This window comes from Talpa europaea (assembly GCF_964194135.1).
Source record: "Talpa europaea genome assembly, chromosome: 7".
Lineage (NCBI taxonomy): Eukaryota > Metazoa > Chordata > Mammalia > Eulipotyphla > Talpidae > Talpa > Talpa europaea.
In genome coordinates this window covers 62,869,798-62,884,777 of record NC_140074.1, presented here as the reverse complement: position 1 = coordinate 62,884,777, position 14,980 = coordinate 62,869,798, and positions in this window count along the sequence as shown.

Sequence of the window (14,980 nt, the reverse complement as noted above, 5' to 3'; positions counted from 1 at the left end):
ACCTGGAGAGGTAAAGTCCTTCATGAGACCACGGCGAGTCTGCAGATAGCTTGGCTCTATACTGGGGGAATGATCCCCCCATCCATTCACTCAGCATGTGCTGAAGTGGGGCATGAGGCTCTGTGGTCAGGAAGCCAAAGAAGCTCCAGTGCTCTGGTTGCAGGTATGGACAACTAATCAGGTGTTTACTCATTGTTGCAAGAGGAGGTTCTAAAACACCAGAGGCGCACACAATGGAAGGGGAAGGAGGAGAGTGAAGTTATGGAGCAGATGCACAGCATTTACAGCCTCCAACAATGAGGCAACGTTCATCGCCATGGGCCAGGCAATCGCCCTCCATGTTGTGGCCATGTTATCCCACAGCCTCCAGAGCCTCCACAACAGGGAAAGAGCAATCGTTCTTACAAGCTTCGTTCTGCTCCTGGAACGCTGGCCAGAATTATATGGCTCCGACGTAACTGCCAGGGAGGCTAGGGAATTTAGAGGAGTAAACAGATATTTGGTGGCACCCTCTCTGGACCGATGATAAATTGGAATTAACCTGAAGAGGAGTCAGGGAGAGAGCAGAATATGCCAAGGAAAGGGAACAGGGTGTGTGGGAGGTTTGGGGAGCAGCCATGAATGGCGTGAGGCTAGAGTTCAGGGAGTCTTGGAGTGGGAAGTGGGGTGTGCTGTAAACTGCCAGAGCCATGCCAGGCTGGGAATTAGGATGCCACCTTATGGGCCGAAGGAGCATTAAACAAGAAGCAGTGGACTTTGGTGCAGGCTCTTTCCAGCCCCATTCCTGACGTGAATCCCGAGACTTTCAGCAAGATGAGGTTTGAGTATGAAGATGTTGATTGTCAACACCCTGTCAGGGCCCTGGCTCTCTCGGAGAATGGGCAGAGCAGAAGAGATGGAAACATGGATTCTGGGCTGGGAGGCCCAGGCTTGATGCTGGTGCTGCCAATTAGTAATTGTGAGACTCTGGGAAGGTGATTTGCCTCTGTGACTTAGCTTCCTATCAATAAGAGCCAGGTTATAAGAGTGTCTATAAAGGGTGGTGAGGATGAAATGAGTAAAAGTATGTGAGGTGCTTAGAAAGTACCTGACACAGGGCCTCCCCTGGTGGCACAGCCTCTGCAGCGCCGGTTGGATCCCCAGCTGCCAGCGAGGGTCCCACATGACGCATAGACCTCTCCTGCAGCCCGCTGCTCCCCTCAGTAGTGTATTTTGTCAGTCTGCCTGTTCTGTTCCCTGGTCTGGCTCTGGTGAATTCTCTCAACCTCCTGCACTTCTGACTGTACCCAGTGCTTGTATAAATAAATAAATAAATAAATAAATAAATAAATAAATAAATAGATAGATAAATAAATAAATAAATAAATGAATCTTTAAAAAAAGAAAGAAAGTACCTGACACAGAGAAGATGCAATGTGACTTCTGCGCCATAGGCCATTCATCTTTCTCCAAGCTCCTCATTGTCAGTCTAGCCTCTTAGATCAAATGTGCAATGGATGGCAAAATAAAAAGCTCCATCCTCTGTTAGTATGACGAGAATGTCAGCAGCTGGGAGACATGTGTAGAAGATCTTTTCCATAGTCTTGACACTACAGCGTAGAAAAGACCCATCTGGGGATGATGAGGTGAGCTGGAATTAGTGTTGTCAGATAAAATACAAGCTAAACAAGGAACACTCTTTTAGTAAAAGTTATTCCCATGTAATAATATAGAATGGGATGTGCTTAGCCATTTTTATTGCCTGGGAGATACCGATACTGCAACACTTGATACCTGAAATTCAAATTTAACTGAGCCTCTTGTATTTTTTTTATTTGCTAGAGATGGCAAACAGTCTGGAATGTTTTGTCGATATTTTGGAAATATTTGCCAGACCCAGCCACAGAGAGGGATGAGCTCCAGCCTGACATTTTGAGAGGCACAGCTGCCATGGGCACCAGTTACTCTGGCTGGCATGTGGGCTCTACTGGGGCAGGCGGAGCAAAGTGCAGGCAGTAAGTAGCCGCAAGACCACAGCTGTTGGGGAAACACAGGGCTGCTGGTGTGGGCAGGAGAACTGTCTGGGCTGATAATGCCTCAGCAGCCCTTCTCAGAGCCTCCCACACATCTGGCCTGGATGCTCTCAGGGACTTGAAGGGTCAAAGTTTGTTCTACGTGGTCGGTGACAGAAGGAAAGTGGAGTCCTTCCGGGCACTGGGCCTGTCCAGATGTCCTTATGACCCCCACGCCTGAAGCAGGGCGCAGGGTGAAGTGTGTCACCACTGTTCTGATGCTTGCCCTCTGCACAAACTCCCCTCACAGCACAGGGGCCCGTGTCCCAAGGACCAGCAGCCAGGCTCAGCCTTGGTGCAGAGGACACGGAACTTTCAGCAGAACTGTCCCTTTATTTGCAGAGCCTGAAGCACAAAGAAGCCAAGCTTGTATTGAAAAATAGGTGAAAAGCCAGAAAGTGCTGACTTTTATATGGTGGAAAATTGGCAGGCTATTAAAGAGGACTGAATTTAATTATTATTGCACTTGTCTGGGTGTTCTGTTGAGAAAGCAATGATGTGAGGATGAGTAATAAAATGAAGACACGTATCATTTATAAGATCTATATATCCATAAACTGCTTTTTTAAAATATTCATTTCAGGAAAACCATGTTGATAAATTAAAGAGTTTCACACAATTTGTATTCCATTAGCAATATTCACCTACAGCAGAGATTGGCAAGCTTTTTCTATGAAGGACCAGGTAGTATATATTTTAGGATTTTTAAGTCATATGGTTTCTGCGAAAACTCAATTCTGCTTTTCTAATATGAAAGCAATAAGACTTTCTTTACAAAACAAAAACAGCTTAATTCTGCAGGATTGAAAACAAAATGTAATTGTATTCCCCAGGTATGAAATTTGAATATGTCTGATCAAATGCAGTTAATCAAAATAAAAGTTTTAAGTTAATTTATACATTTTCAGTAAGCTAGCCTCTAAATGTCCAAATCCTCTGTTTAGAATAGAATACAAATTATGATTAATTAATATCAACTCTTTAAATCCAAATAAGGCCTCCCCTGGTGGCGCAGCAGTTGAGCACTGGGCTGCGAAGCTGCCCACAGCCTCTGCAGCGCCAGTTGGATCCCCGGCCGCCAGCAAGTGTCCCACATGGCATGGCAGACCTCTCCTGCCTGGCCCACTGCTCCCCTCAGCAGTGTATTTCGTCAGTCTACCTGTTCTGTTCCCTGCTCTGGCTCTAGTGAATTCTCCTACCCTCCTGCACTTCTGACTCTACCCAGTGCTTGTATAAATAAATAAAATCTTTAAAAAAAAATAAAGACTTGATTACATCTTATGAAATATTTTCATAAAAGTAAAACTATTCACAAATCTAGACTTTCATATTGATTTAGTTGCTGACAGAAAGAGCTGATATACTTCATATGGATTAGAACTAGAGCTAAATATTCACAACTTTTAAATGAATATGAATTGTTAATGTTACTAAATATTCCTCATCTGACATGAGCAATTGTAAAAACTGCAAATTTGTAAGAACTTCCTGGAGTCACAGTTAGACAGAACATAAAGAAAAACAGAAAATGAACACAGACTATTGGGATATAACACTTCATCAGGCAAGAGTCTGTCACATTCTGAGTAGAGAGAAAAGGGTTTGAATAGATTAATGTCTTCTATCTTTTCTGTTACTTTTAGTTCTCAATCTTCCCTACACTTTGAAGCATCTACCTTGATGTCAGCAGTACCACAAAGAGAACATTTCCCAGTAGTCAGAAGCTGTCACCTCTTTTTTTTGTAAAGACTATTTATTTATGCATACAAGAACTGGGGTACAGGCCAGAGGTGTGGGAGGTAAGAGGATTCACCAGAGACAGAGTGGGGAATCGAACAGGCAGATTGACCCAAAGTATACTGCTGAGGGGAGCAGCAGGCGAGGCAGGAGAGGTCTGCTGTGCCATGTGGGTGTCTCCCTGGCTGGGGATCGAACTTGTGTTGCAGTAGCTGTGGATAGCTTCACAGTGAAGCTTCACAGCTTCACAAACTTAAACCCTTGCACCACCAGGGAGGTCCCAACTGTCCCCTCTTACTGAAAGAAAGCTGGGCAAGAGATGTGGAGAAATAACTCCTGGGTCTGGAAGGGGTGGCTCCAGGAATGGCTGTTTACAATTAAGGTTACTTATGCTGATGCTCAGTTGAGGTTCCTGAGTGAAGGAGCACACATGTGAGTTTTAACAAATTAATTTTTATGTTTATGCCAAGTCCTTTTCTTCTTTGTAATTATTCTGTAGTAAAACATCCTACACGCTGAGGAGGCCGCAGGTGGTGGTGTAGGGGCAGGTCTCCTGGACTCCAGTCTTCTGGGACTCCATTGCAGCCAAGCAGGTACTGCTGGGCAGAGCAGTGTTGTTCATGTGGGGCAGGACGTTGGTGTTTGTGTGCTGCAGGGCATCCACATTTCTGGCAATTTCTTTTCCTTTTTTTTTTAAAGATTTATTCTATTTATTTATGCATACAGGAGCTGGGACGTAGGCCAGAGGTGCAGGGGGTGCAAGGATTCACCAGAGTGGGGAGCAGAACAGGTGGATCTACTGAAATCCACTGTTGAGGGGAGTAGTGGGCGAGACGGGAGAGGTCTGCCGCGCCATGTAGTTAGCTCCCTGGCCAGGGATCGAACTCGTGCTGCAGTGGCTGCAGATAGCTTCATAGTGCTGAGACTTCACCCCTTGTGCCAGCAGGGAGACCCATTTCTGGCAATTTTTAAAGAAACAGGTTCAATGCAATGGGGACTCTGAACATGGCAACTGGAAGGGTGTCTCCCTCTTCTGAGATCCCATAAAACTTTCTTTTAATCAGACCAAAACTCTTCTAGAAAACTTCTAACAACGATACTTCTAAAAATTAGGTAGTGCTTCTTACATCTTTGCAAAGACTCCAAATGCAGCGTGTGGTTTAAGAAAGCTGGGGAATCTCCTTGGCTGGTATCTCCCCTTTAGACCACCCTAGAGAGGTCCTGGTCGGTAGTCAGAGGCCATTTCAGGTTCTTAACTCCTGGGTGAGGTGGAGATTTGGTCTCCAGAAAGCCATTTATAGTACATTTTGGAGTCATCATGCTCTGAAAGACCAGAGGGTAGATGCAATGGATTAAATCTAAGGACATAAAATATAATGGGTATGCTTTTAAGGTTCTATACTTGAGTTATATAAAAGTTGAGGGTCTCATAAGTGTTTGATCTCAGGCCGCATGGGAAAAGATCCATTTGCTGCAACACTGGTCCGACAATTTCCAGGGTTTGTAGTTAGTTTGGGGTGTAAATAGCTCTTGAGGTAGATGTAGTTTAAAACAATAACACCAGAACAAAAGAAGTTACCCAGAGTGATGAGAGAATGCTCTAGAATGCTGCAGGGAGAAGGAGCTAAAAAACATCTAGCTACAATCAGCTATGACTTGTGAAAATGTGTATTAGTTAGATAGAGAAGGGAATGATTCTGAATCGCCAGCGTGCCACAAACTTTGGTCTTACCAGCACCTTCTATTTAATCTTCTGAGTAAACATCTCTCTGTGTTTCCATCAGAAACCACTCCTCCCCAGCTCAGTCTCTGGGGCTTGGGCGAGGCTGACCCCACACCCTCGGTGGCCCTGATCCTACTATCAGTTCAGTGGTGTGGTTGATTTAACTATGGACACCTGTCCCCAGGGATAACTAGGTTTTTGTGTAACTCTTAGGGAAGAGAAGCTTTCTCTGCCCAGGGGATTTGAAGCTAAGAGGATATATAAATTGCTACAGCCACAGGTGTATATCACCAGGAGGGAAAAACCCCCAGAGTGGACCCAGCAGAGCTGGGAGAAAGAAGCTGGAGGCCAGTGGCTTTAAGTTTGGTCAACTTAAGTCTATGAAACCTCTGGATGATGGGAGTCAGTCATTCTAATTGCTTTCGACATTTTGGATCATTTTAAGTCACTTGAACCCAAAGACTAGGTAGCACAGAGCAGGGCTATGAAGGAGAGGGACCCAGGAAAGAGGAATTCTGTCAGCAGAGGGTGAGTTGGCAAACTGGCCAATATGGAGAGATGGCCTGTCTGGGCAGGTCAGGTGGCTTGATGATGTGTGACAACCTGTGCTTCTTGTGAGCACCTAAGGTTTGTGACTTGTCAGTCTGATTTTATGGCAGGTACTGGCAAATTGTATTTAAGAAGTAACAACGATGATGAGAAGGAGTGATTTGATTTAAAAATGACCCAAGAGTACTTAGGGTGTCTCCCACAAACCTGCCAAAGAAAATCAAAGCATAGGAAATCTTTTGAACTGGCTAATACATGCTTCCTTTGTCATTGCACATTTTGGCACTCATTCAAAGTTTCTCACTCATATCCATTTTAAAACAACCACGTGAGCAAGTCAGTACAATGAGGGGGGGGGGTGTCATCTGAGTCCTGGAGACTGCCAGTGTGGGAGACAGACACGGGGGCTACATCACCTAGGAACCACCAAGCTTTTGAATGAACAGGAAATGAGACACATAGAGAGATGACTAATCTGTAGTTTTTCTACATCAGCATGCACTGAAGATGCATAGATGAGTGGAATACTAACACCCACTGGCAACCTAGGACTGACAGTAACCGGCTCTATTCCTTCCTTTTTCTTTTTTTAAGATTTGTTTTATTTATTCATGCATGCAAGAGCTGGGGGTGTAGGCCAGAGGTGTGAGGGGTGAGAGGATTCATCAGAGACAGAGTGGGGAGCAGAACAGGCAGATCTACTGAAATACACTGCTGAGGGGAACAGTGGGTGAGACAGGAGAGGTCTGCTGCACCATGTGGGTCAGCTCCCTGGTCGGGGATTGAGTTTGTGCTGCAGCTTCATAGTGCTGAGACTTACCCCTTTTGTCACCAGGGAAGCCCTATTCCTTCCTTTTTCTGTGAATATGTGGAACACTTTACAGATGCAAGGAGTTTCGCCAGGGATAGGAATAACTGGTTAACGTGCGTACTCTATGACCTCGTTCAACTTAAGAGTCCGGTGGGAAGACAGACAAGTAAGTGCTAAATATGATTTATTGGGAGAATTTGAAAGTAGGAATATACACTTACTATTTATGTATTTCACAGTATGCAAATGATACCTCAATTTTTAAAAAATAGAAGAAAAAAGTAATCACTTGAAAGCAGTACTGGAAATCTGGGCTGGATATTATCAAAACAGAGATGATTTGAGGAAGACATAAAGCAGATGTGATCAGATTAATAAAAGCATGACAGAACAAAGACAACTCTAATCCCATGGAAACAGAAAGCGAGGCTTTCCAAAAAAATGACCCTTCTAATTAGAACTCCAGGTAACCCCAAGTTCAGGGACAGCAGGGATAGGGGGAATATGAGCTGCAATTAATTCAGGAGCTGTAAACATCTGTACCCATTTTCTCCTTTAGAAATGGCTAACTGTGAATTTTTTCCCCAAGTGAAATTTTTAATTAAAGCTACTGTTAACTGAATAAAATGGAAGTCATGATACAAGAGACTCCCCAGAAAAGTGGCCACTAGCCAGATCCTCTAGCCCTCAAGACAATGGAGTTGGAGTCAATGTAACCAATCTCCATTTATTCCTCAGAAAGCAAGGGTTCTGCTAGCCCTGGGGAACTGTATCCACATTACTAATTCTAAATGCTAGAGACCCTTATGTAAAAATGAGAACAGACCATTAAAAAGCATGAAACAATTGAAGAAAATCAGGGGATGAGTCATCAAACTCAATGAACAAATCAACAATCTCCTGATGAAACAGTGAACTGGGAAGAAAAGAACATAAAAAATGTAACAGTTGGTATACACAGAGGAATTCAAGAAGATTTGTTTCTATAGAAATAAAAATCATTCTATAACTATAAGAAAGTGAAAATCAAAATCAACAAAAAACTATGAACCAGAGACACTTTTAGGGGGGCGGGGGCGGGAGGGGAGGGATTGGGGTCAGAATGGGGGGGCTGCAATTGTATGGGGAATATAAAAATAAAATTTATTAAAAAAAATAAAAAATAAAAAATAAAGAAATAAAAATCATTCTATTAAAAAAAATAAAATAAAGGCAGTTTGGACCTCCCTGGTGGTGAAAGAGGTTAAGTCTCAGGACTATGTAGCAATCCGTAGCCACTGCAGCAAGAGTTTGATCCCCTCTCAGGGAGATGACCCACATGGTGCAGCAGACCTCTCCTGTCTCTCCTGCTGCTCCCCTCAGCAGTTTATTTCAGTGGATCTGCCTGTTCTGCTCCCCAGTCTGTCTCTGGTGAATCCTCTCACCTCTGACCTACACCCCAGTTCTTCTACACACACACACACACACAAAGAAAAAAGCAGCAGAGTTCTTGGAAATTAAAAGCATGATTGCTGTAATAAAAAATATTTCAGCAAATAGATGGAGGTGCAGACAGTCCTGGATGAAGATCAAATGAGTGAACTGGAAGACTGAGTTAGGGATTCTCCCACTTCAGTGAATAAACAGAGAAAATGACAAGAACAAGACAAAGACTGAGTCATGGAAGCTAGAGGCCTACCATAAATTCGAGGACGGATAATTAGAAAGAATTGAGAGAATGAAATAATCAAAAGAAAATCTATGCCGAACAAAGAATTTAGCTTACAAATTGAAAGTGTCTGATGTGTGCTGAGCAATAATAATGAAAACCTACATCCTCATGCCATTTCTGAATTCTAAGGATAAAGAGAAAAATCCCAAAAGCTTGCGTGGGGGTCATGGGAGACATATCACTTGGAAAGAATTGGTAACCAGATTCTCATCTGAACACTAATGCTAACAGACAAAATTCTGAGGGGAAATTATTATGAGCATAGAATCCTAGAACTCATGAACATATCATTTAATTATCTTGAATTCAGAATTCTATGCTCAGTTCATCTTTAATTCAATTATCAGAGCAAAATCAAAATCTATTTGGATGTGCAAAGATGATTCAAGTTTGCCATCCAGGAATACTTTCTGAAAGAAAAATGCCAAGATGTATCAGAAGAAAATGAAGAAGGAAGAGGAGGAGTGGAGAAAGAGGAAGATATAGGACAGCAAAAACAGTGGTATGTTAAAAAACAACAACAACCAAAACCTGTAAAACCTGTAGCTAAAACCATTGCAAAATAATTGCATGAAGGCTTTATATTTTGGAGAGTGCACTATTTGCCCAGGTCTGTGAGACTGGTCTCCGCTGTCAGCTGCTATTTATCAGGAAGAGTCCAGCCTTCACAGCTGTTGTGAGCTTCCTCAGCTATGATGTTAGTCATTTCTGGATGTGCCCACTTCTCAGGGCTGTGGGGAGCTGCAAGGGTCCTCGGGCTGATCCTGGGTCCGGAAATGGGCTCTCAGCAGGCTTCCTCTCAGGGTTTGTGGAACAGACAGACAGACAGCTGAGGCTTCCTCAAGAGAGGCAGGTGACTCTGTGTGTGTGTGTGTGTGTGTGAGAGAGAGAGAGAGAGAGAGAGAGAGAGAGAGAGAGAGAGAGAGACTGGGTGGCAGAGCCCCAATCTCACTTGGCGTTGCCCCCACCTCCTGAGGTCAGAGGTAGGATGGGAGAAAATTATTATACCAGCAGTTCTCTGAACTTGAGTCCGTTGGAATATCTGAAGTTTGCTTCCAAATCCAAATCTGCTTCTCCAACTTCTGTGGGTGGGCTCCAGGGGTGAGTTTCATTAGTGTGCATTTGCCAGTGTGTTGATGTGAAAATCCGGGAGTGCTAGGGAACTTCTGGGCTCTGCTTTCTGAGAACCCTGGTGTTTAGGGTGGTTAAGTGCAGATCATGCTGGTTCTGCACAGCCATGTGCCACAGCTAGTAATAGCACATTTGCTACCCAAGTGTGTATGTTGTGGGTAAGGGAGAGGCTGGTGAAGAAGGCAGAGCAATGCTACGGTTTCTCACCTGGCAACAAAGTGTCTGTGAGTCACTGAGCTTGCAAGAATGAGAAATCTATTTTTGCTTGACTTAACACTCACCGTGGCATTTCTGCAAAGCAGCAGGTCCCTCCTAACCCTCTTGACAAATCTCCTGGAGACCAAGACTCCGTTCTGGGAGGGGCAATGGAACTTCTTTCAAGGGGGCCTTGTGGTATTCTCAGATGTAGTGTCAGCTAGGGGTGGATGCTTGTGGGGGAGGAGTGGTGTGTTACAGAGGGATTCACTTTTATCTGTTTCAAACACAGTTTTCAACCATTATAATCCAAAGACTTCGAACATTGAAACTACTCTTCTTAACGCAAACTTCCTGTTAAGCAATAAGTTCAATGCCAGTGCATATCAAGCTAATTACATTAAGATACCCACCTATAAGAAATTTATTTACAATTAGTAAGCCCATTAGTCTTATTCCCAGCCAGCCCCTGGAAAAGCAGGACATCATTTTTGATTATGAGTATGATGATCAAGCAAGGGATTTTTCCAGAATTCCTGAATATTTGGCATTCAGCCTTTCTGTTCCTTCTCTTGGTTTTATATCTAGATGGTAATCTACTTGCAAACCCCCAATTTTACATTAGAAGCAGACACAGTGAAGAGCAGCCTGGAGGGAAAAACGTAGATAGACTAGAACATTGTCCACCTTAGTTGGTCTTCCCTTTCCTTCCCTGCACCCCTGGTAGCCCCACAGCCTTCTCAGTGCAATCCCATCCACTTACATCTCAGGAATGGAGGGACTGGGATTTCTAAGGGACCCCTTTTATAATTCAGATCTCATGTAGATTTGCCAGGATCCCAAAATGATTTAAGTCCTGTATGTTTGTGCCTGTCTGGTAAAATAAAAATAGGCACCTACATTTTTCTGTCACTGATTTTTTTTTTTACCATGTCAACCAGTTTTAAGCATGTAGTTCAGTGACATTAAGTACGTTCAAATTGTTTTGCAACTGTTGCCAACATCCGTCTACAGAATTTTTTCATCTTGCAAAATTGAAACCCTACCCATTAACCACAAACTCTGAATTTCTCTCTCTCCAGCCACTGGCAACTACCATTCTACTTTCTCTCAATATGAATTAGACTACTCTTAGTAACTCATATGAGTGAAATCATGCAGATTTTTTTTCTTTTTACTCTATTATTTCACTTAACCTAAAGTCTCAAGGTTTATCCACATTGTAGCATGTGGCAGAATTCCAGTCCTTTTAATGGCTGCATAATATTCTATAATGTGAATATACCATACTTTATGTATCTACTATTTCCTTGAAGAATTTTTGGGTTGTTTTCACCCTTCTTCTTTTGTGAATTTCTCCTGCTGTAAAGTTGGGTGTAGAAATGTCTTTTTGTTATCACTGAATGTTTTGGTTGCATAGCAAGATGCATTAAGATAGACTTAAATAGTTCTTAATCCTTGATGATGGGAGACAGACACAAATTGGTAATTCTAGAACTATCAGAAACATCTCTCCCATACCTTCTAGAAGAGAAGATATTCTTTTGTTCTGGAAGGGGTTTCTTTGGGAGGCTCTCTTAATCATGTGTCCCTGTTTGAGGTCCTTTATTATCACTTGATGTATTGGTCAATAATCTCAATATTTTAGATGGGATTTAAGTATTTTGTCTAACCACATGAAGGTCCTTTGATGACAGATACTATGAAAAACTTCTTAAGAAGTAAAGATAGGGCCTCCCCGGTGGCGCAGCGGTTGAGCGCTGGGTTGTGAAGCTGCCCGCAGCCTCTGCAGAACCCGTTCGATCCCCAGCCACCGGGCGAGGGTCCCACAAGGCATGCAGACCTCTTCTGCCACCTGCTGCTCCCCTCAGCAGTGTTTTTCGTCAGTCTGCCTGCTCTGCTCTCCCCTCTGGCTCTGGTGAATTCTCTCACCCTCCCGCTCTTCTGACTGTACCCAGTGCTTGTATAAATAAATAAATAATTATTTAAAAAAAAAAAGTAAAGATAGGGCCTCCCTGGTGGTGCAAGGGGTTAAGACACAACCTATGAAGCTTATTAGCAGCCACTGCAGCAAGAGTTCGATCCCCGGTCAGGGAGCTACCCACTTGGCACTGCAGACCTCTCCTGAATCACCTGCTGTTCCCCTCAGCAGTGTATTTCAGTCAATCTACCTGTTCTGTTCCCCACTTTGTCTCTGGTATGTCCTCTCACTCCCTGAACCTCTCGCTTGTACCCCAGTTCTTATATGTATAGATAAATAAATCTTTAAAAAAAAGTAAAGGTAAAATTTTTTAAACTGTAGAAATTGACAGTATTTCTGGCAGCCCAGAATACTGGTATTTGGTTGGCCTGAAGTTTGAAGGAGCTAATTGTAGTGAGCAATAGGCATACAGATGAGCAAAATAAAATGATTTGAGTTGGCAAGAATTGTATTTGCATTTAAAAAAATATTTCTTACATAGTGGTTCTGAGTTAAAATTTAACATATTTTAAAATCTGTGCATTACATTAATATGTACAAATAATAGTTTGAAGCATGCATATAATTAAAAAAATTTAAATTGCATGAAAATTTAATTATTTTTCTAAATAACATGTATTTTTATTCCTTTTTTTCTTTTTGTATTTTCTTTTTCTAACCTTGTCTTGTCTCATTTGGTGGATGTTTTTGTGGAGGACATGTGGCAAATTGATTTCAATGAGTTCTTCAAAGTTGGTTCATTGATGTCATCATCCTTCCCTTTTTGTTTATTTATTTATTTGTTTGTTTGTTTGTTTATCCATGCACTGGGTACAGTCAGAAGTGCGGGAGGGTGAGAGAATTCACCAGAGCCAGAGCGGGGAGCAGAGCAGGCAGAAGGACGGAAGCACACTGCTGAGGGGAGCAGCGGGCGGCAGGAGAGGTCTGCGCGCCATGTGGGACCCTCTTGTGGTGGCCGGGGAGCAGCCGGGGATTGAACCAGCGCCGTGGAGGTCGCGGGGAGCTTCGCAACCCAGCGCTCAACCGCTGCGCCACCGGGGAAGCCCATCCTTCCCTTTTTGAAAGTACTACTGCATACTTCATTGTTAGGAATGTTTGTGTATGTGTGTGTGTAGCTTTGGCCATTTTACTGTAAGACTGGGAGGAGGGAGAGAGACCTTTCCGGGCTTACAGTGCCATCTTGAAATGAAAAGCCAAATTCCTCTTTGATGAAGTCATTTAAACCTAGATGTTATGGGAAAAAGAGCTCTCTCAACTCTCTTTCAGAAGATGTTGTTGTATTGGCCATAGTCTCCTTTTCAAAAATTGAAGTGTAATTGATATGTAACAGTATATTAGTTCAGGAGTACAACATAATGAATTGACATTTATATTCAATGAGAAAAGATCACCACAGGAAATCTATTTTCCATCACACTTAAGAATTTCTCAAGTTTGTTATACTGTAGTATTGTCTATGGGCCCCATGCTGTAGGTCATGCTCCCCTAAAACATTTTTTTAAGTCAAAAATTCTCAGGGGCTTCTCTGGTGGCACAAGGGGTTAAGTCTCAGCACATGAAGCTATCAGCAGCCACTGCAGCAACAGTTAGCTCCCTGGGCAGGGAGCTGACCCACATGGCAAGGCAGACCTCTCCTGTCTCACCTGCTGCTCCCCTCAGCAGTGTGTTTCAGTAGATCTGCCTGTTCTTCTCCCCACTCTGTCTCTGGTGAATCCTCTCACCCCTCCCCCCACACCACTGGCCTGCACCCCAGCTCTTGTATGCGTAAATAAAAATAAATCTTAAAAAAAAGTGTACAACGCTATAGAATCAGATAATTTCCAGAAGGGATACTACACAACACCGAGCACCCCACTGAAAAGACACTGGTAATCTCTTGTGTCCATTTCCAAGTTTTGGGCATTTTCCCTGATATTGTTAGGGGGAAAAGGATGTCCCAAAGCAAATTCCATATAGGTTTTGTGGACTCCACCCCCACCCCAGGTCAAAGCCAACGACACTGGAAACTCCAAATCCCATCACCACCAAAGGGAAGGTGGCTGGGACCTGAGGGTGGGGTTAAGCAGCCAGGTGGATATAAAAGGCAGACACGTGGGCTTTGGGGGACCCCATTTTGGCTCTCCACCAGCTCGCAGCATCCGGCCAGTTTCGAGAGTGACTTTGGGTTTCCAGGTTGTCGGATCGGGTAGGACGCATTAAAGACTTTATTTCCCTATTTTCTCCCTGAGTTGTATATTTTCCTTATTTCTTTTTCTCTTGTAAATAAACCTTTTATTAACCTTTTTGCGTGTGTCTGTAGTAGAGTATTCATAAGTCCCTTTAAAGCGCGCGGGTGAGGACCCACAGCCAGGAACCCGTTTAATATCGGGGTTGCTCTATAACAATATCATCAATTTAAAAAATATGATTATATATACATTTATTTATTCTGCAGGGGAGACATGGCAGAGAAGAGGTACAATTGACTAAAAATGTCTTGAATAGTATTTTTATTGAAACAATTACATGATTTCAAAGTTCATGGGGAATTGAGCTTAACAAAAAATTATCTAAATAATAGGCAAAGGACTGCAGTACCCTCACTGTCCATCTCCTAAACTCCAAAGCAGACTCCTATCTTTGCTGAACAAAAAATAATTAGCAAGAAAACCTGCTGCAAAGAGCCTAGGAAGTTTATTTTTAACTACTTCTCTTTAAGGCTGCACAACAAGTTTAGCCCTTATATGGGTGTGTTCACGGATAGTTAGATTTAGAGCAAGCTCATGGGACCAAGAGAAAACAAGTGAGGATGTGGGTGAACAGTGGGGGACTCTGCATTTGGAGAGCCCCACTGACATCACAAGCTGAAAGCCTTCTAACTGGAATTTATTTTCTCCTCCAACTTGCGAAAACTCCCTCTGGGTTTCTATCTCAGTGACTCCCACCATCATCAGCCCAGCTGACCACACCAGAAATTTAGGTGAGGTCTGTAATTTCTTTCCTTTCCCTCCACATTCTACCAGCCACAAAATCCAGTGGCTACCACTCAGTACCACTCTCAGCTGCCACTTCTCTCCATACTCTGCCAATGACCTGGTCATGTCTTCTCTTG